We start from the raw sequence: 27599 nt of genomic DNA on the forward strand, positions 1-27599 counted from the left end.
AAGAGTAGAATATATTTATTGAGTGGAAGAAAGTTTCTGTTTGAGAGAGACAGAAAGCTAACAGAGTGGGTTGCCAAAGAACTTACCTTTTTAAGGGACTTTTATAGGACAAATCCATGAAGCGAGGCACGTCCTAGGTAGGATCATGGGAAATCACAAGGTGGGGATGAGGTAAAACAAAAGTATTGTCAATTAATAAAATTACAAGCATAAAAATCAGGTAAAATTGATTAACTTGGGATCATATGGTTAAACCAGTCATATAGCAAGCAGGCACGAATACAGAACAGGGTCTTAGTTTATAGGGGGTTTGAGTTAGTGAACCTTCCTGGTGTTCTCAAGATGATAGAGATATTCAGAATATCAGTCCCTGATATTTATCCTTAGGGAGGTGTATGGGTGCCTTTATTTTATCTTTTGTTTTGAGATCTGGCCCACAGCTGGAATCCTGTCTCTTCAACAGCTACAAAGGATCTTATCCACCACACTGGCTCTTTTTAGGGCCTGGCCCTAGGTGACTGCCTGTGATATTTCTGTCTAACTCAGTTACCTACAACAGCATTACATGAACTTCTTTACATGTATAACTTTTATGTTTTAATCTAGCAGTAAAAATGAATGTCAAAATAAAATACATTTTCAGTGCTGTAATTATTGACTATAAGTAATTGTTAACCTTTTTAAGGTAGTGAAAATGTTTTAGTTGTTTAACTATTTGTTGAAAGAAAGAGGTGGAGAGAGAGAGAGAATGGCATGTGTTTTATAACTTAATGAAATTCATAATATGATTTTTGTTAACTTTTAACAGCATTCTTATAAATAACTTTGATCAGTTCATGATTTAAGACCACTAAAATATAATGCTTCATTTGCCAGTTATTTTGTGACACTTCAGAGTTTTGTGTAATGAAGATTAGTTATTTTTCTTTTGTTCTAATTATTTTAGAGCAATTTTAAGAAAGGTAACTCAAAAATATATGACAAATCTAAGTTTTAAGATTGCTACTTTGTCTAAATACTTTGGATTATGGTCTACAATGTAATTGTAAATGTTATTTGTTTTCTATTTTACTCAAAGTCTTCAATTTTGAAAACACATCACAAAGTCTACAGATGTATTCTTTTAGGATTTTATCTTTTTTCTTCATTGGATAAAATATGAAAACACTATAATTAAATTCATTTGGAAAAAATACACATAACAGGAAAAACCTCAAAGCTAATTTAATGTTCATTATTCCTGTTTAATTTTCTTTTCCCACACAAAGATATTTTAAAATGAAAGTCCTTATTTTCCCTGAAAATCAGTATTGACTGCATTTAATACATATCTTGGCAGTCTGTATGCCTTCTGGGTGTGAGAGATAACAGAAACCCCACTGAGACCATTCTACTACTGGTCTGAAGCATTTGCTTATAATCAAAGAAAAAAGATGAAGCATTCAATTCAATATATATTCAGAAACTCACACTGCTAAAGAAGTGATGTTCAAAATTTTATCCAGTTCAAATATATTCTGTTATGAATGTAATAATTAACTTGTTAAAATGCATAAATGTTTGTAGACATATAGTAATATTTATAAAACTCAAAAAGTTCCTCAAATACAAACATTTAAGAGAAAATCACTTCAAAAAATATGGTGAACACTGGTACAAACCATATATAATCACCTACAGAACTAGAGAAACAGCTATAAAACTCAGCTAGATTCAGAAAATCAATATAGCACCTTCCCCCTATGATTCCAACACCTAAGAAGAGTAGTTAGAGTACTTTAGCAACTAGTGTATGTGAACTCCAGGCACATAATAAAGATTGTGAAAGTGTTTGGTTAAGAAAAAGAAATTCTCTGATCTAATTAACCAATTACAGAAATGAGCACTGGTTCTACGATAGTAAAGCATTAATAAAAGGTACACTTTAGATGTCTGCTGGTAGAAGCCATGATTTTCAATCTTCCACTTACTATCTATGTGATCTCAGCCCTAGGAATCCTCTGCTCTGACTCACTTTCCTTTATATTATGTAGAACAATAAAGATGGCAGACAAGAAGCTTATATCTAATAAAAAATGAATATTTGGATCATATAAAACAATATGTACATATCTAGGAAAAAAGTATTACCATATACAAAATAAAAATTGTTAAGGATTTTTAGTGCTGCTGGCAGCTAAGTTAGATAGCAATATAGGGAGTCAGACAGGGCCAGGGCCTCAGAAGGAGGCAGTTTGGAAGGCCAGATATCTCTCAACTGTTAGAGAGACAGATACCCCTGCTGTGGGCCAGACCTCAAGACAAAGGATCAAATGCATACCTCCCTAAGGACAGACATCAGGGATTGATATTCTAAATAGGTCTCTCACCTTGAGGACTATGACTGGAAGAGTCACTGACACAGCCCTCTATAGGAAAAGCCCCTGTTCTGTGTTCTTGCCTTCTTGCTACATGACTTGCATTCCCATTTGTTGCTAGATTCAATCAATTTTATCTGAGCAATTGTACCTGTAATCCCGTAGGCTAACCATACTTTTGTCCCACCTTACACCCATGTATCGAGTTCCCATGTTCTCTACCTTCAACCTGCCTCACCACATGGTTTTCTGCTATAAAATTCCCTGGAAAAGAAACATGCCGGGCAACCCCTCAGCTCCCTTTCTGCCCCTCTCAGACAAAAGCTTTCTTTCCCTCAATAAATATATTCTGTTCTTAACCTCAATTGTGCCTAAAATTCATTCTTTAGTTTTAAAGAACATGAACTTGGCCCACGTATTTTTCAGTTGGGAGTTTTATTCCCCTGTATCATTAGCACTACTGCATCTTAATGTACAGTAATTTTAATTATATGTCATACAGAATGAATAGGAAGTATCCTTGTGCTCATATGGATCTCAAAGTTTCTGATTTATTTTTTGTCATATATCATATATTTGCATTATATATCATGTTTAATATATCATAGATATGTATGATAATATATAATACATATATTATATATAATTGCAGTAAGCCAATTCTTAGATATTTTTCAAGAACTTGAGAGGTAATTTTAAAATAATTTTCAAGGAATCAAAGCCAAAAATGATGTGATTTTGCATGTATAATTGTACTATAATTTCATCAAAGCAAGTCCTTAAAATACTTAGAAAATCAGACTAGTGAAAGTAAACAGTGATTAGGACAGTATGTAGAAGATACATGTGTTTGTGTATGCATGTGCACCAAAACCAGATTATAAAATATCCTATGAGATAGAAATCCAAAATGTTTCTGTACACACACAAAGTGACTAGGCATGAGTTAACATTTCTGTCCAAACTGTGAAGCACCAGAGGAAAGTATTGCTGGTCAAATAGCTCAGCAGTTAAAGCACCTTCAAGCAGGTGCAGGGCCCAGGGGTTCAATCCCTGAAGCTGCTCTGCTGGACCTGCCCCCGGGGCATGCTGAGATGCAATTGAGAATGGGTGTGGTGTCATGCACCCGTAATCCCAGCTCTTGGGAGGCTGTAAACAGGTGGATCACTGGGAGTCTGATCTAGAAGTGAGACACTAAACATCCTATAGACACCTCCCTAAAACACAAACAAACAAACCAAAGGAATATATTAAACCTTTCACACAATATGCAAACAAAATTAAATCCCAGATGGATTACATATTTTATACTATAAAAAAATTTAAAAAGTAAATTACTAAAATAATTTCTTGAGGCCTGGGAGATAGCTCAGTAGACTAAGCACTTGTCTGGCAAGTGCCAGGTTCTGAGATCAATCCCCTGTTCAGCACAAAAAAAAAAATAATAATAATAATTTTCTCTTTTCTAGATATTTTTATGCATTTTATATGTATGAACTCATTTAGTTATCAAAACCCACCACAGTTTAGACATAGTTGTCTGGTTGTTATTTTCAGTTGAAAACATTTATGTACATTGAGTTAAATATATGGTCCAAATTCAAATAGCTAACACAGACTAAAACAGATTCAATAACTATAATACCAAGACACTCCTGTTTATCTGGTACTAACTGGAATATAGAAACAACTTCTGACTTCTTTTCAATACCTGGTAAACAGTGAAAGCATGGTTCCTTTAGTCTCCCAATATGAGCTTTCTAAATTTGACCAATTTGTATCAGAGTGCTTATTGTGCTAAGTGTAGCTTTTTTAAATTTTTGTCATTGTTTTTTTTCTCTTCTTTTTTATACCAGTGAGCCCTCTTTCTGTTTCATATAAATCAGACTTATGAATGTCACTGACAAAAATATTTACTTGCTTTTTCTTTTCGAGGAAGAAGAAGACAATTACATTGCAACCTTTGAGTTATGTGGGGTCAAAGAGGGAGACAGGGAGGAGCTGGAGGGAGCAGTAGGAGGTGCCAATGGCAGCCAGTCTAGTCCACTTAGTTTTTTATATTTTCTTCTAAGTTTTTAAAGAGAATACAAAATAGTATTGAAATGGAAAAACTACAAATGATACAGAATTTCACTAAAAATATGAATTTCACAATATTATTGTCTGAAAATTAATTGTTCATGTTACCAGACATATGCATGCAAAATTGGAAGAAGAAAGAAGAAAAAATATATAAGAAATTAAGAAGAGAGAAAAAGGAAAACGATTCTTAAAAAAGGCAAAATAAATTAACTGCTCTTTTTCATAGACCAGCAGAAATCCACAGTACAGTTGTGCAAACCATCCTGCTTACATACATAAGTACAGCTCTTTTCCCCACACTCTGTCCTGTCCTTCCCCAGTTTTTGTACTGGGAGGGTTCATCGCCAGTCTCATTGAGAACACAGATGCAGACCAGTGCTTCTGTCGCTGTAGAGGCGTCACAGTTGGCAGAGGGGCGGCAGTCTTTGAAGTAACCCTTCTCCTGGCCAACAGTCCAGGGAATGCAGATGCTAGCGCTACACTTGGCTATACCAACAGAAAAGGTTTTGTTTGTGTTGTCTTGTTTTGTTTTGTGGTACCACGGGTCAAACTCAGGACTTTGTGCTTGCCAGGCAGGCGCTTATCCCACTGAGCCATCTCCCCAGCCCCAGAAAAGTTTTTGATGTTGCAAGTTTCATGAAATCCAGTTATGGACAGGCACTGTCCATGCTCCCGTTGGCATAATTGGTGCAGATGTGGTACTGTCCCTTTTTATTAGCTTCTTTCTTTCATGTATTTAGTACAGGTTCTCACTACACAGATCAGACTCGTAGTGAGCCTCCTGTTTTCAGCCTCCCAAGCACTGGTATTACAGGCTTACGCTGCCAAGCCCGGCCTCAGTCACTGTCTCAGTGCATCCCGGGGGTGGGGTCAGCATGACACAGCAGAAATCAAAACCCTGTCCATCCACTGAGCTATCTGGCCAGCCCAACTTGCTTAGTTTCTTGACGAACTCCTACGTATTCTTCAGACTGCTTTCCTCCTGTATGGCTTCCGTGCTGAAGCTGGTGTGGCAGCCTGCACTGTTGCCATTCCCAGGGATGGGCTTCGGAACTAAGCTGCTGTCACTCCGAAGTCTTCCCATACTCAATGCAAGATGCACCTGAACACCCAGACATAGTCCTCATGGGGACTCCTTCACTAGGTCCTATTTGGAATTCCCACGGGGCAGGTAGGACTTCAGTGTTTGTCCCTGTAAGACTACTTTACTTTCATAACATTATTATTTTTTTCTTGGAAACTTCTACTCTAATATATTTGTATCACCAATTTTAGGTGCTCAAATGTTAAGTAATAGTTTGGTCAGTGTTTGTGGTTTGTGATGTGTGCTTGAGTTTGGTAGTTCAATGAGCTGACATCTTCTGGCAGATTGCAAATCCTCCTAACCAATTGTATAACAGAGCTGTGAAGAGATCTGCTTCTCTGTGAAAGGCTTCCCCCTGGGAGTGGGGAACTGTTGCTTCTATATACCTACACTTTGGAGCAGGAGAATAGTTTCATTTTATAACTCTACTGCCCCCATGTTTGCAGGGAGAGTTTGTGAGTGGCAGTCTAATATCAGGGAAACATTCAGTCAGTTCCAGCAATGTAGTGCAATCTTATTATTCTACTTACTTGGAATATTCTAATTGTGTTTGTCTTGGTTACTTTTCTCTCATTTGTGGGACAAATACCTGACACTCAAAATGAAGGAAGGAAAGATTTATTTAGCTCATAGTTACTGGAGGTTTCAGTCTATACTCAGCTGGATTCAAGACAGAATAGCACATGGCAGAGAGCAACTTTCATGGTGGTGGCAAAGAGCAGGGAGCAAAAGGAGTGGCAGCAGCTCAGGCAGCGAGCTAGCCTCTCTCACACTGTAATGCAAATTACCCGCCTCAAGGCAGGCACAGCATCCTCACCCACAATAATCAATCACAAGCTGCAGAAGCTGCCCCAGGACTGCACGGCATGAGGCTTTGGGGGAACAGCTAAGCACAAACCGAACAGTGTTCTAGTTAATCCTGGACCACACTGTCCTTTATGTATGTTTGGTGTGGGACTGGCTTTTCTAAATTATAGTACCTAACAGCAATTTTATTTTAGAGCACAATGTATACATACTAAAACTGTAGTTAACTGAAGTATCAAATTGATAAAAATTCATAGGGAAACAACTAGGTCCTCCAGCGTGTCTCTCCCAGGGTTGCTGCATATGCAGGCTCCCTGACAGGATGCAGTTACACTGTGTGTTTTGAAGCAAACCCAGCTTGCTTTGTCTCTCCCTGTCACTTCTCCCAATTCATTCCATCTCTCTTTCTTTTTCAAAAGTTGTTTCTACTGTAGAGGGCCTAGAAAGGAGTCCCAAAATTGACAATTACTGGATTTGACAGAAGTTAGCATAATAAGATCCAAGTGGGGAGCAGTACTACATTAGTGAAGGAAACACAAGATCAAAAAGAGATACACGTGGGTCTGTGTTCGACTAGGTGATAAAGTTGAACTTAGTTTCAGGGTGGAAGGAGACTGATAGTACAAGTAGGGATCGAATTTAGGCTAAGATGAGAAATCTGAGAAAACCAAGAATCTAAATAAATACATTGTTGAATTAGACTCACCACTGAGCTTTCTCGTACCTGAATACTATAATTGCTTGAAAGCATTAGCTAGAAAAACTTGAATTGCATTTATAAATAGGAAATTTCATTTTTAGTTTCATGTTCTCTGATGTTTACTCAGGCTTTACTAGGCATTTCAACGATATTATACTCCATCTATATTGAAACTTCTATGGAACTCTGTTAAACACATATTTATTTAAGCAGCAGTGACATTGCAAAATGAAGGAAAAGTTCCCTTCACTAGCTAATGTTTTGTTGTCTAAGCAAAGTCAGTTATTGACTACCATCTTAATTTTGTTTTCCCTAAGTTTATTTTTGTTTCTTTTTAGTTTTAATTATGTTTCCAAAATAGCCTTTTTATTTACACTTATATTTAAAAATCAATGTTGTATATCATTTTAAAATTACATACTTTAAAACATCTGGTTTAATTAAACTTTCTCTCTTATTACCATCTTTGCTGCAGCTGTTTATCTTACTGACTGTGTGAGGCATTTGCCTTTTTTTCAATTTTGTTTCCTTGCTTTACCCAAATTCTTTTTCTTGGTGAACAACTATTTTCTTCCCTAAGTTATTTTATAGTGATTAATTGTACCACAGGAAACCAAGGATTGGTATAATCCTATTGCAAAAAGCCATCAGTGTATTTATTACATATGTTCTACAGCTAGCATTTCAGGGACCAACTGGCTGCCTTTCCAAACGCTTCTGCCCTGCAGGACAGCACAGCAGGAAGGACGGAGGGCAGAGAACCTGCAGCTGGGAGCAGCAGATGGAGACCATGCTTTCCTCATCTGCTGCTGCCCTGTAACCCTCGCTGTGGACTGTGATGACATAGTGATAGACTGGGGAGACAACTAAGCGTGAGCACTTCCACTAATTGCCAGGGTACATCCTTGCTGGCATCACGAGTATCAAAGACACAGTGAAGCAAAACAAAAATAAATAGAACTATTGATCAATAATTATTTTGAATTATTTTATTTTATAGAAAAAATAAAACAAGATTGCAAAGCAAAAGTAGAATAACAGTACTTAGCACATTGTAAATTTTTGTCTACAAAATAGAGTAAAGAATATAAGTACAAAAAATGGTCCATTTGGTATTAACACAAAGCTATTTTCAATGAATTAAGAGAAACTACTTCTGCAAGATAGGTTTTTCTAAAATTCCATATGTGAATGAAATCATACAGTACTTTTCTCATCCTGTGCAGCTTCAGCTACCATAACTATCTTAGCTACCTCATATCTATTTTCCCTTTCCTTTCTATCCTTTTTTCCCCATTCTAGTTCCTCTTTCCTATTGAACAGTTTCTTCCCATTTCAAAATGTCTATTGTACCTTTTGGATCTTATTTACTCTTTAGGTCTCCAGAAATATATATATATATATATATATAGATATAGATATAGATATATAGATATATAGATATATAGATATATAGATATATAGATATAGATATAGATATAGATATATAGATATAGATATATATATATATAGATATATATATAATTTTGGGGAAAGGTCTACAGGGTGTTCAGGGTCTCACTACTAGATCGGACTCGTAGTGATCCACCTGTTTACAGCCTCTCAAGAGCTGGGATTACAGGCATCTGCCACCATGCCCAATCTCAATTGCCATCTCAGGGTGCACCAGGGTGGGAGCCGGCACTGCAGGCCTGAGGATGCAACCCCTGGCCCTGTGACTGCTGAGTTATTTGGCCGGCCTTCTAGAAATATTTCATGGTAAATTCAGATGGCTAAGACCAAGAAGCCTTCAGGATTTTTTAAAAATTTAATTTACACATAATAATTGCACATAGTTTTAAGTCCAGTATAATGTATGTATTTTTGCATAAAATTGAATACTAATTTTTAATATGAGGAAAAATAAAGAAATAAGAAAGTGCATCCACTGATAAAACAATTATTTCTGCATAAACATTGTCAAATTTAAGAGCAGTTAGAAATTGCTTGCAAGGCTGGCCAGAAAGCTCGATGGACTAAAGCACCTGCTTAGGCAAAGTGCAGGGACCACAGTACGATCCCAGGCACCACATACCATGTAGGCCATGTCCCTGGGATGTGCTGAGATGCCACTGAGGCTGGATGTGGTGGTGTGCACCTTTAATCCTAGTGCTTGGGAGGCTGAAAACAAAAGGACCACTACAAGGCCGATCTGTGTAGTGAGACCCTATAGAGTCTGTACTAAATACATTAAAAAAATTACTTGCAATTAGAGAGACTTACAAATAGTTAAAATGTGCACATTTGATCAGCATATTTCATTTATTATCATCTTAAATATTTATTACTTTTGTAATAAATTCCATGTGTGAATGAAACCACACAGCATTTTTGTCAGCCTGTGCAACTTCAACTACCATTGTGTCTTCCAGGTTCATTTATTTTTACACAAATAACAAGATTTCATTCTTTTTTATTATTGATTTTGATTCACTTTGAACACACACACATCTTTATTGTATGTGTCTATATACGCACATGTCTTTAATATTTCCTCTATTCCTTTACCCTTTGAGAATCCTCAGACTGAATTCCTATCTGACTTTTCTGAAGAGTGCTGCAATAAACTCAGCAAATCAGATTTCTCTTCATCACACTGACTTCCTATATACTTTGACAACCAATAGTACAAAAAATACATACCTACATGAAGAATGAAACTACACCTCTATCCCTCATCATATATAAAAATCAATTCAAAACTGAGTTAAAGACTTGAAATCATAGAGCCATGGAAGAAAAGCAGAGGCAGTTTTCTATAACTTTGGTCTGGGCACCAAGTTTAGGGCAAGAATTTAAAAAGAAGAAAAAACAAACTCAAAATTTGATAAATGTGTCAGAACAAATCAAAAGGTTTCAGTATATCAAAAGAAACATTGAACAGACTGAAGACAGAATGGAATAAAATGTCTGCAAGTTCACTTTCTGGAAATGGGTTATATCTAAAATATATGGGAAACAAATAATTTAATAGTAAAATAAAATATGATTTTTAAATGAGCACAAAACTAATTTTTTACCTTAGTAGAAGGCATACAAATGTCCAGTTATGTGAAAAAATAGTGTTCAACATTTTTTTATCATCAGGCCGACAAAAGTCAAAGCCAGGAGAGAAGGGCGGTGAGAGAGCTCAGCAGGCTAGGTGCCTACGTAGGCAAGTGCAGGGCCTGGGGTTTGATCCCTGGCACCAGATGCCACGCGGCACTGCCCCCAGTCCCACAGAGCCAGCCAGCCACTGTGAGTGGACGTGGTGACACATGTGTGTAATCCCAGTGCTGGAGAGGCTGAAAACAGAAACTATCACCTCAGTTCAATGAGAATGGTTACGATCTAAGAGTAAGATTAGCAAATGCTTACAAAGGCAATTAGAAAGGAGTGGGATACACAGCGTTTGTGGGAATATAAAGTATATAAATAGTACAGCCAAATCAGACATGTTTCAAAAATTAAAAATAGAACTAACTGGCACTGTGCTACTGAGTACACTGTGTATTCAGAATATTTTTAATTAGATAAAATTTCAGGGTGTCAAATAGCATCACTTTTTAATGAATCATTAGGATGATAAGAGTTTTGATCCTTTTAGGTATGAGTGTAATAAAAATTTTAGAGTAAGTTTAAGGTGCAATTAACAAAAGCATGGAATTTGATATTAGAGTTTATAGCTGTAGACTAGAAAAATGCTTAATGTTTTAAATTAGCAATGTTTTGGGCTGGCGAGATAGCTCAGCAATCTAAGTGCCTGCCTGGTAAGCACAAGGATTCAGGTTCAATCCCCAATACCACATGCCCTGCCAGCCCCGGAACCCCGGGGTGCACCATGCCAGCCACCAGAACCAGGCATGGTGGTGCATGCCTGTAATCACAGTGCTGGAGAGGCTGAGACAGGAAGATCACTACGGGTCTGAGCTGCCAAGACCTTGTACCAAATAAATAAATGAATATATAAATAAATAACTTTTAAAATTTTAAAAAAGAACATATGACTAATATGACTTGCTTTCAAATAGGAACATTTTAATAGATTTTGTAGGTATTGTGCTAAAAATTAATCACATATTTTTGAAATAGTATTTTGACTATAGAAAAATTCCACAAGGAAAATATATTCTGTTGGAAAATGTAGTGCTCCTGATGCAAGAAACTGAATTTGAAGTTATAGAATTTCTAATTCTAAGGAACAAGAATATTTACATTTGACCTATAAAAAATAAGTTATAGGGGCTGGGGAGATGGCTCAGTAGAAAAAGTGCTTGCTTGGCAAGTGTGAGGGCCTGAGTCCAATCCCCAGTTCCAAACAAACAAACAAACAAAACTATAATGAAAATATTTGATTGTGTGGATTATACTAAATTGCAAATAAAATAAATATAAATGAGGAAAAAATTCATGCGTCTGAACACCATAATTCTAATCAAATAATATAAATTCTGTGAAGCACCAAGTTAAACCACCACATTGTAAAATAATTAAAACAGAGACATTTCATGGAGGAAAACTGCAGCTTGTTCTTTAAAATCCAAAATATGCATAAATAATTAAGTTCAAGAATAATTAAAGTATAATATAATCTTATAATTATACTATTGGAGGAAACTAAATTAGAGTGATTAGAAAAGCCATAAGAATTGATAGATTGAACTGGAATATTTATCTATCACTGTGAAGATGTAGTGGGCGTGGTTAGTTCAGATTGATGAGCAGGATCTTAAGATTTGAACCTGAAGAATTTAGAGAAACCACATGAAAAGCAACAAAAGAACTGTATCCTAATATAACTGATAAAGCATTGCCCTTCATTTATCCTTTATACTATTTTCTTAACATATAATAATAATAATAAACATATACACTCTACCATGGAAAAGAGTATATGCAAAGGTATTTCTAAATTGATGATGTACCCATGTCGCTGGTATATACCACTGTAAATAGTGCATATATGTACTCATATATCACTCTTGCCTGCCATATGAGACCTCAAAAAAGTTAACAATCATATACTTTCAATTTAATTCAAGCACTATTCATAGATCATTAAGTATATTTCACTCTGTATGTTATAGCTAATAGTATTTTGTTTTGCCTTATAAAAACTAATATAAAACCACCCATCCATAGTAATTTTATAGAAGATGTAAAATATAAATGAATAAAAGTATACAAAATTCCATATGCCATATATTTAAGTTGGCTTAGAAAAAGTAATCTCATTTTGTGTGGCTGACATTTTAAAGAGATAATTATATGTATTACTTGACCTCTGGACAAATGGGGAGGAGACAAACTTCTAAAATTTCATTAACCATAGCAATCTCAAATTAAAAAGTTGTCTAGCATACAATCCATACAACATGTGGTTATAGGTACTATCATGATTCTCATTTTTCAGACAATAAAATGAAGGCACAAGAAGTCTAATTTATTACTCATGAAAGGAAACACTGCACACTTAATGTGAGATTAAAACCGAGGCAGCATTCCTGCTCTCTCCATGATCTAAAACACGGTACACAAAGTGTTGCTATGTCATCCAGCAGTGGACACAGTGCTGAGGCGCAAGTGTGTGCTGACGGTATGCTCCATATGTACACAGGGTGCACTAGGTTTCAATCACAGACACCACATGGATATCTATACTGATTTGAACGCAGTCTAAGTGTTCACGTTCCTCGAATGAAAGTCATGAATGGAACCAATGTGTGTGCACTACAAACCATATTTTTTTCCTCACATAACTCTGAATTTCCAGTCAACTGACTGAAGATTGTCATGGTTGAGTTTGATCTAGGTCCAGTTTTCTTTTCCCCTTGTCTCTGTGTATACGATGCTTTATATCTCATAGCCATGATTTTGAGGACCATTTTTCTAATTCTCAGTGCCTCTTTCACTATCCTATGTCATGGGCACAGCCAGAGCCACTTTCATAAGGATGTTCATTTCTGATACTGTGACTCCAGGCAGAATCCCAATTTCTTCTGAAGGAAGGGGCAGTGAGATAAATAGTAATGAAATTTGCATACTTCTATTTTTACTGTTCACTCTTTGTGTTTGAGCATTACTTCACTTTCCTGAAACACTTTCAGACCTTTATAGAAAATCCTGCTGTATTTATCTCTCCCAATATGACTACTCCATCACATATACTATGACTGTTTTCCCAGATTTGCAAAATGATCCTGTTAATGGAAATGTTGTCATATTACACCTATACTTTAATAATACTGTCTTTTCTACAGCATGCTCTTTGAAGGGAAACTATATCTTGAAATTTCTTGGATGACTGTTGCAAGCATGTTGTTTGTCCAAGTAACCAACACCCTTGCCATTTCTCTTCCTAATAGATTTCAGTTAACTGAAGATGTGGATCAATACCCAGAAGCTGAAAAGAGTGACATGATTGATCTTGGGGTTATCATCAATATCCTGACATGGATTGGTGCATGGTGAACTATGATCTTACTGTGACCAAAGATGCACAGCTCATAGCAATAGACTCAAAAGTTTCAAGAAAAATTGTCTTTGGAGAGAGAATATACAAAGTGAAAGAATTCTCATTTTGCTCAAAACGTGTTGTTTGTGAATGTGACAACTGAAATGGATATAAGCAACTTCTTACAGTGCAGTTAGTTGTAGTTCACAACATCATGAACCAATAGAAAAAAGCAAGAAAGAAAAAGACTTGAAGAGACTATGGAACTGTGGAAATAACTATTCTTATATGCTGTAGCCTTCCAAGCTTTTATGACTCCACCTAACATGCATCTTAAACCGACTTGAAACATATCCTTATTAATCTCAGTCAAATGTTTCTAAAATATGTATAATCAGAATACTTAATCTGAAGCATTCATACACTGTCACTCTACCCAATTAATCAGTAATATCGACTTTTAGAGAAGACTTAATGCTAAAGAAAATTTTTTATGTTTGGGGAGATTCTACTTTACAGATGCAATTTTGCCTCAAATGCTATTTTATGAAAGAATAGTAGCACAATGTAAATAGCCTGAAAACCTCATAACCTTAGCATTTATATCCTACACTGCAGAGTAAGAAAAAATAGAGAACTATAAAAAACTATATTTCATTCCACTGAGAAAAGACATGTTAGAATAACTGCAAGGAGAAATGTATTTTTTTAAAAAGGAATTTACAAAACATGGGCTGAAATCTGGTCAAAATCTAGCTGTATATGAGAATAAAAGTCCTAATAAAGTAAATAGGGGTTTCAGAGTACTCAATGCACATTATGCTTACTTTTAGAAGAGTTGTTACAGTTGAATGGGCCAAAAATAGTCTATGTTTTGGACAAGGAAAGAATTGTCAAACACGCACCTCATAGTGAGTAGTAAGTAGCTACATTTATTGAAGATCACAGGATGTTAACAGCAGGAGCAGACAGAAGGCTAAAGCGGAAAAAGAAGAAGAAAATGAATTCTTGATAACTCAGATCTCCTGTACTTAGAGGACCAGGCACTTATACCTCCAGGTGCTGCTCACTGTGGTCAGATATCTCTGAATCTAGGTGATGCCACTCTGTCTCTTACTGGCATTGATGGTCTGCTGCCTTGGGCATCATGACCTCCTATGTCTAAACACAGATAATCATTAGTCTGGTGTTGTGTTCATGGTTGAATGAAGGGAAGGGAGTGACTCCCCCAATTTCTCTCTTTCTCACCTAGAACTGCATACTACACAAAATGCCTAAGACCAGATGTACAGTAGCTATATCTGATTAATAGGTCAGGATTCAAAGTTTCCCAGACACCCTGCCCCAAACACTTCCCTCTTAGTTTCCCAGGCACCCTGCCCCCAAACTCCTGGTCCCAAGCCCACAACCACAAAATGAATCCACCTAATTCTAACCTGGACAAGAAAACACAAAAACTCTCCTTGTTAACATCAAAAGTCCCCCCACAGACCAGGTGGCCCTGAAAAGATTAACATTTCCTCAGCTGTTCCATCCCATAGACCCTCCTTGAAAGATTCTGTAGAGTCTCCTGTCCCTCCTTTGTTTGCTGCTGTCTTGATCCACTAGACAGCCAGCCTGTTTGGTGCCCCCAATAAATCTACTCGTGTCAGAATGACTGGTCTGTTCGATTGCATGGGTTTGTACCTTACATTTGGTGCTGAAAACCCAGGAAGGATGGCACAGGCATTTGCCAGTCCCTCCTAACCAGGGCTCTGCCCTGATCTGCTGCCAGCCCTTCTGAGTGAACCATGAGCCTCAGACCTCCCTTGCTGACTTAACCACATTCATTACACCTAAAACTGTGAGTATCCCTCATTCAACGTAGCTTAAAATACAAACCTCTCCCACTGACAGCTTGTTGGTGGGGGGGACCCAAAGAGGGTCATTTCTCCCTGGGGACTTGCTGCCTACAGTAAACTCTTTTCAATTTCTCAACTACAAATGTCTCCAAGGCTCCTTTCCCAACTTTAGCCCAGATGAAATCACTTTCTATACTTTCATTTTCTCCTTTCTTCTCTACACATCTTGAAGGCAAATGTCATTCTTGGATAACTACCTTGCCTCTGTATCCAGCCCTCTCCCCTGTAATTCCTTCAACTTGAACTTGGAATGGATAACTTTAGAATTCTTTCAACATTCTTTCCAGAATTTCTCTGATACCAAGGTCCTTTTCTGTTCTTTAATTTTCTATTACATCCTAACTTCTCCCTGTGGGTGACTATCCCCACTTTGGATGGCTTGTTTCCTGGTTCTGTACCTCTCAGCCAGCCCTGACCCCACTGTACGAAGTCCTGTTGACCTGCCGAGCTACTCCTTCTCACCACTTGGCCTCCTTTCAGACTGAGGTTGCCTGCCTAGAGGGCTTCGGCCCCACATCCCTTTTGGGACTCCCACAACACGATTGTTGCCTTCAGTCTCCTCTTATCCACCCTTACATCTTTTTTAGCACCATGGGCAATTCTTCTTCAATACCCTCTCAAAACTATTCTTCTGTCCTAGACTGTCATAAGTCTGTCATTAGAGGCTTTTCCAATCGCAAAATCAAATGCCAAACAGCCTGGTCACAATACAAGTTGGACAATGAGACTTCTGTTCTCACCCCAGGAACTCTTGATTGTGACACCTTCATTAATTTAGATAACTTTTGTCACCACAATGGAAAATAGTCCAAGATCCCCTACCTTGCTTTCTTCCGCCTCTGCAATCACCAGGAACTCTGCCTGTCTTATATCCCCCAAGAGATACACTTAGCCAAACCCCTACCGAGCACCTGCCCACCTTGTAACTTGAATGGACAGCATGTGAGGCTCCTGGGGAAAAAATTCCCCAGTCCTAAGACCCCTGCCTATCTACCAAGATTCTTTCCTTTGGAACCTGCCTATTTACTGCAGCCAGCCTACATCCAACATCAGTCCAGATGAGCTCAGTCCCACCAAGATTTCCAGTCCCAGATTGAGGAGAAGCTGTCCCACTGTCCTTGGCAGTTACTACCCTTGTGTCCTGCTAAGAATGAGTGGCTCCCCCTCCCAATTCCAAAACTGCAGGCCATGCCCAGATTTCTTTCCATCCAGGGGTTAGAATAGACTGTGTTCACATTCCTTGGTAGATGCTCTGAGGTGACACAGCCACACCTGTCCCTGAGGATGACCCCCAAGTCTTAAAGCCCAACTCAAGTCAAATTCTGTCACCATGAAAAATATTCATTCTCAACTCCTTAAAAGACAAAAAAAAAAAACATTTTAACCCCTTAAAACTCCTGATATTGCAGCAGCAAATGGTTAAAAATCCCTTAAAAGCCTTCCTTTCCCATACCCACAACCCACAACCCACCCACTCTCTCTCTCTCTCTCTCTCTCTCTCTCTCTCAGATTCCACTAACCTCACACCGCAGAGCTGCCACTGGAGCCCTTGCCCCCACCACAGTTGCTGCCACCTGCTACTGCCACTACAGCTTCCCCCAGCCCCCCAGTGCCCCTACCACTGGCTGCTACTGGCTACTACCAGAACCTAAAGCTGCAGTATCTGCTTTATCTTCTGACCTCTGAACTCTCAGGGGCTAAACTCTCACTTTCTCTTTGCTCCCTCTTCCCCTGCCTTTCCGTCACCTCCTTTCATTTATGAAAACAACTAACAACATGTTTTTCCCTCCAACAGCATGTGCCCTCCCTCTACTATTAAGCAGACCACAGGATAAGAGGCCATCTATCCTGCCCTTACAAGTTGATCCTGCTGCTTACCATCATCCTCCTGCCCGTCAGCCACCTGGGAAGACAGTCTCCTGTTACAGCCACAACAAAGAGACCCTAAGTCACAGCTTCCCACGTCTCCCTTTATAGCCTTCTCGCTAGCCTGCAAGTCCAGGTCTTGTGAGCTCTCTGTGCTCCTCAGTGGCACTGTGCCTAATCCTCATACTCTGCTCAGTTTGCTAGCTCCCACTCAACTTGGTAACTATAAATAAGAGGTTTTCATGTTTTTCAAATTCTTTTTATAAGAGATCTCTGCTAATTGACTTATAAAACTTCTGACTAGTCTCCCATAATTACAAACTTAAACAGGTCTTCGTAATTTAACATGGCCAGAAATATATTTGAGTGCACTCTGATTTTATAAAGACATTCATGTATGTCCTGTATGTGTTTGTTTGTTGTTAGGTCAACAACTGTTCCTCCTTTTATTTAAACCTTAAAATATAGACTTAAAAGCATACCTTCTCCTGAGTTACCAGCTGGTCTAAATAATGTCAATATTAATTCACAATTAAACAAAAAGTCATTAAAATGGGAAGAGATTGTTGGACAGGACTCTTGATTGGTGCATAGAGGGTGGCCAACCTTTGTTCATCAGTGGAGAGCCCCTAATTATCTCCTTAGAAGACTCTTCCAATTATTTGGTCATTAGATAAAAGCAAAAAAAAAAATTAAAATAAGTTATTTTAAAATAAAATTGCTACATTAAATATATTCATGCTTTTCGGTTATTTATAATAAGAGGGTCATGTCAAGCCAACATGGGTCATCATTTAAATGATAATTTCATCTTCCTCTGTTATGACTGTTAAGTGACACTACTATGTATGACTGTTGATATCAAATATTCTCTGTAAAAGTTTTAGTATTGTCTGTTAACATTCTGCAGGAATTTAACTGCTAAAATGTCCGTGGTTAATAAGAAATAATAGTTCTATGGTCATACTTTATATTTCAAGGTGCTTAATACTCATATAAAAATCTAATAATCAAGTACAAATATAAACCCAGATTATCCTGAAAAAAGAATTGTTATTAATTTCTACTTTATATTCCAATCTGCTCCTGACATTATGCCAAGCTATAAAGACAAATCTCAGCCCTCAACCCTCACAAGAAAACTTACTTAATCTGATTTTTCATGTCTTTAATAATAGAGACCAAAATTAATTATACACATGTGCCAATTTTTGGCTGTGAGTCTCGAGACTCCCATCAAAGTAGAACCTTAACAAGGTAATGCTGAGTCTAAACAGTGCGGCCACTTGATCTCTTCCTGAAGGTGTGGCAAAGGACACTGGATACAAGCCTGCCCCAACCCACAGCCACTACTGGGACTGTAGGTTTGTAGATCCATCTACAAGCTCGAAGGTCACTGCCCTCACAGGATAATTTGCTGTAGTCAGATCCATCAATACTCGACATGCTTGATCTTGCTGCTGAAGAGAAACAACAGAGCTTGGGGTCCATAGCCAACATCAAGATATCTTTTTCAGAGTCCCAAATCTTGCTGGACATCTCAGGTAAAAAACTTTTCTTTCTGACACAGACACCAAATATAGTGTTGTTCCTGAGTTCTAAAGTCGCTATATTAGACCTACAGTCTCCTTAGTGTCTGTTGATTGCTGACTTACATAACACCTTCAGACAGACCCATTCCCTGCTGACTCCAGACACTATTCTTCACTCATAATTTCCTTATAAATCCAAACCACTCCATACCTCTCATGGGGATAGATCTCATTCAAAAGCTCCATGTCTCTCTTATCTGTCACCCCACAGTGCTCATCCTATATACCTAACCTCAATGCACAGCCAGTTCCTCCTTCTCCCTTCCCCTGTTGACCACATACTCTGAGACACTTCTAGTCCCACTCACACCACACATGTTATTCCTACACTGGTGTGCCTCAGAAATCCTACAGCCTTTCCCTACACTCTCTAATACCTAATAGTCCCCAAATATCAGAGGGGACTCAGACCCATCATTTGTCATCTCATTATTCCTCCCTTTCAACATAGTCATGGTAAAATGTCTGTACATGTCCATTTTAAGGCCTGATCTCATGGCCATCCTAGCTGTACCCAACAACGAGCACATCTGTCCTCTTCTCAGAGGCCTTTAGGCATTACTCTCTCTGTCTTTTACAACTCCCCTCTTCCCATAACCTTACATGTTCCCAGGAAAAACTCTACTGGCCTCCCTTACACCAAACTTAGTTTATGCTCTCCTGGGGACAACTGTGGGAGCTACAGGACTTGGGACCTCCCTAGGAGGCTCCCAAGGATAATGGACAAGATATATAAAACTCCAACTTCCTTTGGCTCACTCCCCTTCTAGGGCCCCTCATAGGGCTTGCAATTATGCTCATGATAGCCCACTGTTTCTTTTCCTTCATCCACAATTCTGTCATTAAAAGTTTAACCCAAAATTTTAACCAAATGCTTCTTTCAGACTACTACTACCAGGTCTTGCACCAGTGAGATCCCTTCAATGAAGACAACTCACCCTGATCTTCAGGCTCCTGGCCCCACGATGCTTTCACTCAGCAGGAATAATCCAGATTATTTTTTGCCCTTTTTCTATCAAATAAAATCTGGGATGATAGGTCAAGATTCAAAGTTTCCCAGGCACCCTGCCCCCAAACTCTCTCCCCCTTCACCCCATGCAGAGCCAAGGCCCAAAACACAGAACATATCCACCTAACTCTGACCTGAGCAAGCAACCACAGAAACTCTCCTTTGTTAACATTAAAAGTCCTCCACAGACCAGTTAGCCCTGCTAAGATTACCTCTCCCTCAGCTGTTCAAGCCTGTGATCATACTCCCTAAAAGAACCTATGAAATCTCCTGTCCCCGCTTTGTTTGCTGCTGTCTTGGTCTGCTAGACAGCCAGCCTGCTTGCTGCCCCCAATAAATCTACTTGCATCAGAATGCCTGGTCTGGTCAATTTCTTGGGTTCGTACCTCACATTGATGGATGTAAAAATACCATTAATGTAAAAATAGACACAAAAAGCCTTAGTCTCCTCACAGAAAGTTGTGCATATCAGCCGTGTTCATGAGTGCAGTGAAAAGGTCTCCAAGAGAAAGGTATCTTAGGATGTTGCAGTCAGATGGGAGAGGTAACAGAACCACAAATGGAGGCCAGGGCATGAGCTTGGATTTCAGCATCTGATTCCAGTATACAATTAATCACAGGGCCATGGATAGAACAATATGAACTGTTTCCTTCACTACCACTAGTAATACTCAAATCATCTCCATTAATCTGGACTTCAAATTTTCTGCAGCAAGATAGTTTGCAAAAGAAAAAATAGGATGTTGGCTGCTACTGATGTCTTTATCATTACCTATAAAAATTCAGGTACCTATTAAAATATTTTTGACTGCATAGCTTATGAATAAGATAAATTCTTTCATATACATTTCTGAATGCCGAGAAATTCATGATGCTAATATTTTTAAGAGTCTAACAAAGCTTTATTTTCTGTAAATTGTGCTTTCTCTTTTTATTTTCAGAGGGTAAAATAGCCAACAAACACTATTTTATAAAACAACTGAGCTGATTACATAACAGCTAAGGAAAATAATCGAGAGTCATTGTTGTTCACTCATGACATTTCAGGCCACTGCTCTAAATAATTAATGGTATTTGAAGTTAAGACAACTTTACTATGATGGCAATAGTAGTTTAAGGAAAGATAGAATTTCCTTCAATGATGTACTCTTACAAACACATCTGCATTGTTTTTTTTTAATTATTTATTTATTTTTATTACATTTATTTATTGTGTGTGTATGTGGCCAGCTCAGCCCACCAGGGGGCGGGGCTGGCTGGCATGTGGTGCTGGGGGATTGAACCGCGGTCCTTGTGCTTTGCCAAGCTTGTTTCAAGTAGGTGCTTTAGACCACTGAGCCATCTCTCCAGCCCAACATCTGCATTGTTGACATGGCAATACCGACCCATAATCTCAGCATGCCAGAAGCCTGAGGCAGCAGGATTACAAAATCAAGTCCAGCCTGGACAACTTAGAGACTTACTGACAGAGAGCCTCCAAATGGAAAGCACAAAGATAAGGAATTCAGATCACAGTGAAGGCCCTGTAACACATACACAAAAGTAGATACTTGTTTATTTTATCTACAGAAAAATTCTATAAATGAGCAGGTTAGGAAGTGAGTCTTTGTAAAGTAGACCCTGTGTAACTAAGATTATTTAAGACTCATCCACGTGATGTGTGAAGGTTAAAGATGCTGGGCAAATGTGCCCAAAGCATGGTGTTTGATACACACTGCAGAAAACAATGAAAGCAGGATGTAAGAAAGGACTTCAATAAGATGTTAGGAAATAGAAAGTTGGAAGTTTTTAAGGATTCCAGGCTGATACTGAAAGAAAATTTAGTCACCTAAATAAAGAAAAAGAATAAAGTAGGATATGTTGCCCAATTCTAACCCACTAAACTAAACACAATTTCTTGAATCAAAATAACATTACATAAAATGATCTTTAATCGATGTTGATGAAGATGAGTTTAGTTATTGAGACTATAAAAGAGAACATCTCTTTCTAACTCAGTCACAATACCATAATTAAGCAAATGTTGCTTCTATATTTAAACTATTGAGGGAACTTAATAGACTACTAAAAATGGTCTGAGAGTGTCTGCAGAAATACAGAAAATAGTGGGGTGCTTAGAAGTGTGGAGAATGGGTGAGCAATATAAATAATTATTATTCTCTTTATCACCTATGCCTTGAAGTTAATTTTTACTACTAAGAACCCAGATAAAAAAATTATTTAAAACAGATATAGGTTCACATGCACATGTGTATCTAGTATTGTGTGAATGTGTGTCTGTCCTTTATGACCTAAAGTAAAAATGCAATATTTATATACTAAAATAAATACTATATTTTTGCCTCAGTCTGCATGGGAAGTGGGATTCTGGGAGGGGGTGATGAGCAATTAAGAAGAAGCAAGATATGTAATGAAAAGCTGGGCCTGGGTTGAACCTCACTTCTCTGAGGAGAAGCAAACCAGCATCTCAACCTGTGTCTTTATTTGTCTATGATATAAAGGAGGAAAGTTCATGACAGATTCTAAACTACAAGGTCTCAGTATTTGGCTGAGAACATTGAAAGTGAAATAATTCTCAGAGCTGACTGTTCCTGTAGTTAACAGTTAAGAACACCAAGGCCAGACATCTGTTGATATGCTAGAGGTCAATTTTTTTCATAGTCTGCCTCTGGAAGTCCTTGGGACTGGTTTTTCTCCAGTCTCTAGAAATTAGCTAACCTCCATCTCAGCTGAATCTTAAGTGTGCTCATAAATTTTGCTATGGTTTGAATCACTTTTCCTTATATTAACATTCATTGCATTGCAAACATATGAAGAGATGATATTTTTAAGAAATGATGAGGCAAGGAGAGTTTTGTCCTCAGAAATGGATAAATCCACTTATTGCATATGTTGATTCAGTATCTGGTGCAAATGGACCTTGCTCTGTCTTGTCTGTTCTTTATTGTCATTTTCCCCTGTGTCATGAGGTCATCCAGAAAGCAGAGAGCCACCGTTGCAGATATAAAACCTGTTGTTATCTTGATAATAGATTTCCTCCTTCCCGAACAGTGAGAAATAAATTTCTGTTTTATACATTACCCAAAATCAGAATCTTTCTTATAACATCAATGGACTCTAAAAACATTCCTGAAGAATAAATCTAAGGAATAATTTCTTCTTGATCACTTTAAAGGAGATTAAATTTATGGTGAGGAGTTGATTCATATACATAGCACAACTTGCTTCTTCTTCTTCTTTTTTTTTCCCTTCTGTTTTGGTCCTTTGCCCTACCTTCCTACTCCTTCCTACTCTTGTTCCCCCCCCCCTTCCCACTTACAAAAGCTCTATGTCAATTTATTTTTCTAATTTTGTATTCATTTTGTCTACTCTTCCTTCTCCTCCCCACTCCCTCTTCTGTTCTCCTACCCACTTGAGAAAAATCTCCCTACTACCCATTATTTACATCTTACTATGTTTTTATTTGTATTTTGGGTTGCTCATTTAAAAAAAAATGTGGGACAGGCCAAATAGCTCAGCAGATTAAAGAGCCTGCAAGCAGGAGCAGGGGTTAGGGGTTCTATCCCAGGGCCCCTTGTGCTGGACCTGCCCCCAGGGTGTGCAGAGATGGTGATTGAGACTGGGCATGGTGGTACACACCTGTAATCCCAGCTCCTGGGAGGCTATAAACAGGTGGATCACTAAGAGTCCAATCTAATAGTGAGAACCTGAACACCCTGTAGACCCTTTCCTAAAAAAATACAAAAAATAGAAAAGAAAAGAAAAGAAAAAAAATGTGATATTTAAGATTTGGTACCTGATTTAATTCACTTAATGTTTTGGCTTCACAATGCATTTATTTACTTACAAATGCCTAAAATCCATTTTTCTGAAAGGTAGGGTAGTTTCTCACTGTGCATGTTTCACACTATCTTTATCCACTCATCTATTGGTGGACATTTAAGTCATTTCCAAGATTTAGCTATTAGAAATATTGGTGCTAGATCATAGGGTTTAATTTATAAGAAGTTTAACTATGTGGGTCCACAATAATTTAAGTGATTGTATTGTTTTGCTGCTGATTCACTTATGAATTCGAAGTTCTGAAATAGCAAACAAAATTTACCTTTGTTTATAGAAGTTTCAGTAAAACTATGTGTAATCATGTGTATTTGATGATCATGAAAGTTTAAAGTTTGGTATATTCACATTTTAAATTATATGGCTTACTCCTCAAATGGCCTTCCATATTTTTTTTTCTGTATTTTTAGGCAAGGGTCTACAGAGTGTTCAGGGTCTCACTACTAGATGAAACTCATGGTGATTCTCCTGTTTACATCCTCCCAAGTGCTGGGATTACAGGCATGTGCCATCACGCTGAGGCTCAATTGCCTTTTTAGCATGGCCTGAGGATAGGGCCAGAATGACAGGCCCTGGGATCAAATCCCTGACCCTTGTCCCTGCTTGCAGGTCTTTAATCCACTGAGCTATTTGACCGGACCCCTTCCATATTTTTAATATTTAATTTGTGTACTCGTCAATTAGAATTAGATCCTTTTATATGGGCCCTAAATAACAGTGAATATGTTGAGGCAACCGATGAATTAACTAAATGCATATTTATTAAGAAGCTTGCCCATGAGAATATACACATACTCATCAGCATGTATGAATGAAATTCCAATGTTTAGATTGATAAACTCACAAATATTTTGTTCCTAAACGTGTCAAGTTAACTAGATTAAGATTACTCAATCTTTTCAGTCTAACTCTAAGTTTATAAATATTAATTCAGCACTTGTATATTTCAATTATCTAAAAATTCATTTCCAAATTCTAAGAATAAATAAAATCACCAGTACTGACAATGTGCATGTTCATTTTTTTCTTTAAGCAACCTGTAATAAAGTCAACATTTTTCTTTTAAAAATTACTGACTCTGTTATATTTCTACTCCAAAGTTCAGACTTCCATCCTACACAATGATTTATTTGTGTCACTTTTTAAGGTAAATATTCTTGATATGTGCCCTGTCATGATAGTAAGGGAGTAGTGATATGTAAATTTCAACAGATATCTCAGCTGAAACAAATATGTGAAATCATTCATGCATAGTTTAAATATAGGAGAATGTTGTGAATTGCTTTGGGTAATTTTTCAGGCAGGGCTGTCAGGTAGATAAGGCAGTGTTATCAGCCAACAAGTTCAAGAGCACTAGGGTGACCCTTTATCAATGGGCTTTTTTCTAACTCCCACAAAGAATAGCCCTTATGGCCTATGATTTAAGTTCTTTTGGAATATAAATGAGCTCATTGCTGTCCTACTTGAAAGTTTTCCTTTTATCAGACAATGAATATTTACGCACAGCAGTCAACTTAAGTCTGAAAGTAAGATTTCACTATTTCCGTACAGATGTCATTTGTAAATGGTCTCACAGGTATCTTTATATGCAGTAGTGGAGGCTGTTCACAATGTGGATCCCAAACAGCAACTAATAAAATACTACCAGCAACAATTCAGAATACAAGTGGTCCTGCCAGCCAGAGTTGCTGAAGATTCAAGTCAGGCAAGAACTTAAATGACGGGCAGCAAAATGCATAAAGGAAAGACAAAAGCGCATAATCTTAGTCAAGTTGCATGCTGAAACACTGTAATCTGAAGACAAAGATAAGGGGCAGATTATGTACATGGACAGGCTCAAGCACAACATGAAATTTCAAGAAAATATGTATGAGAAGATACTTTCCACCCAAAACTTGAAAGTTTTAAGTCATTTTGATTGTAAGGAAATCTTAATATTTATAGAGAAGTGGCAATTTTGTGATGGTTTCATTCTTTGACTTTAAAGCTGTAATAAAAATAATTTGAATCAATTAAGTATGATTTGTTAGCCATACACTTTTATGTTATTTTTCTCCATAATTTAAAAGAATCTTAAGGGCTAGCTCTTATTGTCAGTATATTTTAGGTGATAATTTAGATACACGATCTGAGTCTGAATGTTTTTTCATGAAGAAGTAATCAGCAGAATAACAGTTTTAACTTGGGAAAGTAATTTATGTATACAAAAGTATGCTTATTAGAACACATTATATTACCTTCTGTTTCCCAGCATCAAAGAAGCATATAATCGTGAATGATTTTGTCCAAATTATGCTATTATTATATCACAAGACCTTAGCATCTAGATCATTTATGTAACAGAAAAAGATACAGTAACACAATAAAATCACAGTTTTAAATTAATTTGTAGATTCAATGTTATGCTTTGAATAATCATAGGCCCTAAGTCTGATGTCACCAAGAATAAAGACAAAAATGAAATACTAAAATGTCACTTTCCTCTGAAGTTATAATTGCAAACATCAAATAATCAATGAGTGTTTTTCTACAGAACCTGGAAATATATCTAACTCTAAAAATGAAAACCAAGTCAAGAATATCACTTTTGAGATAAAAGTAATTTTGTTATTTAGATATGCTATTGAATTATAATTTAAATCAAATAGCTACATTAATAATAGCACCAAAAGCCTAGTACAAACCTAGTGTCACCATTTTTTTTTCTTGGTGCCATTTTATCACCATCATTATCAATCACAAAAATTATGACACTGTTTTACAGTCAGTAAAATCTGCAAAGGGCAGGATCAACCTGACAATTTCATGAAAGCCACACATTTCACAACACTGTTCACTAGCTGATGCTCAATTGATAAGGTATATTGAAGAGCTGCTTAGAAGGTAAAATGTGAAGATTATCAGGAGAACTTTTTAAAAATTATTTATTTATCTATTTATTTATTCATTTATTTATTTGGTACAGTGTCTCACTATGTAATTCAGAGTTGTAGTGATCCTCCTGTCTCAGGCTCCCCAGCGCTGGGACTACAGGTGCAAGCCAACATGTCTGGTTTCAGTGGCTGGCACAGCTTGCCCAGCACAGCATGAAGTACTGGGGATTGAACCTGGGTCTCTGCACTTGCCAGGCAGGCGCATAGAAGGCTGACCTATCTCTCTAGTCCAGGAGAACTTTGCAAGAGATTATGAAATACAACTGAAAATAATGCAAGACATTCGCAGCATGCTAGGAAATTCCAATTTAACGCACTTGAGCTGTTGTCAGAGTAAGGTGAATTCTTCGGCAACAATTTTCCTGCAAATTCCATGTTTTACTATCTCTAGCTGCAGAAGAGAGTATGATGAGAACAGGTTAGACATTCTGGCTCTGACTGCTGTCTTATGTGGAGATGATTACCAATGAGTGTGACTGTTTTAATCTCACCATAGCCATTGGAGGGTGACTGGGTCACTTGGGGCCACTATGCTCATCAGTAAATTTGAATGCTGATGAGTTCAGAGCTGATGTGCTGTCAGCAGGCAGGGGAAGGATTCAAGAAAGCATGTCACTGGGGGTGTGGCTAGGCAGGCTGTGTATTCCAGCATGACTCATCTTCACTCTGCTTCCTAGTTGTCCTGATAACTCTTTCCTTCTGAGTCAAATAACTATGGAATGAAAGCAGTAGTCTAAGTAAATCTCCTGTGAGTTGTCTGTGGGGGGTGTTATACCTCACTAATGAAGCGGTGACTAAGACAGACAGTGGCAACATTTATAGGATTATGCTTTTTAACATTTTTATTTACAGGTCTACTTTTAATTTTTAATTAACATACACTTTAATGTACTTATAAGGATCTTAGGGATGTTTTCATATATGGAGGTATCTCGGTTCATGAATCCAATTCATTC

General features: G+C 37.5%; 1 pseudogene; it reads right to left on the reverse strand.

Moving 5' to 3' along the window:
* The window catches only part of LOC101570094, a 40328-nt pseudogene extending 21613 nt beyond the window's left edge, over positions 1-18715 (reverse strand).
* Between the last annotated feature and the right edge of the window lie 8884 nt (positions 18716-27599).

The sequence above is a fragment of the Octodon degus genome, unplaced genomic scaffold, assembly GCF_000260255.1.
Source record: "Octodon degus isolate 3935 unplaced genomic scaffold, OctDeg1.0 scaffold00020, whole genome shotgun sequence".
Classification (NCBI taxonomy): domain Eukaryota; kingdom Metazoa; phylum Chordata; class Mammalia; order Rodentia; family Octodontidae; genus Octodon; species Octodon degus.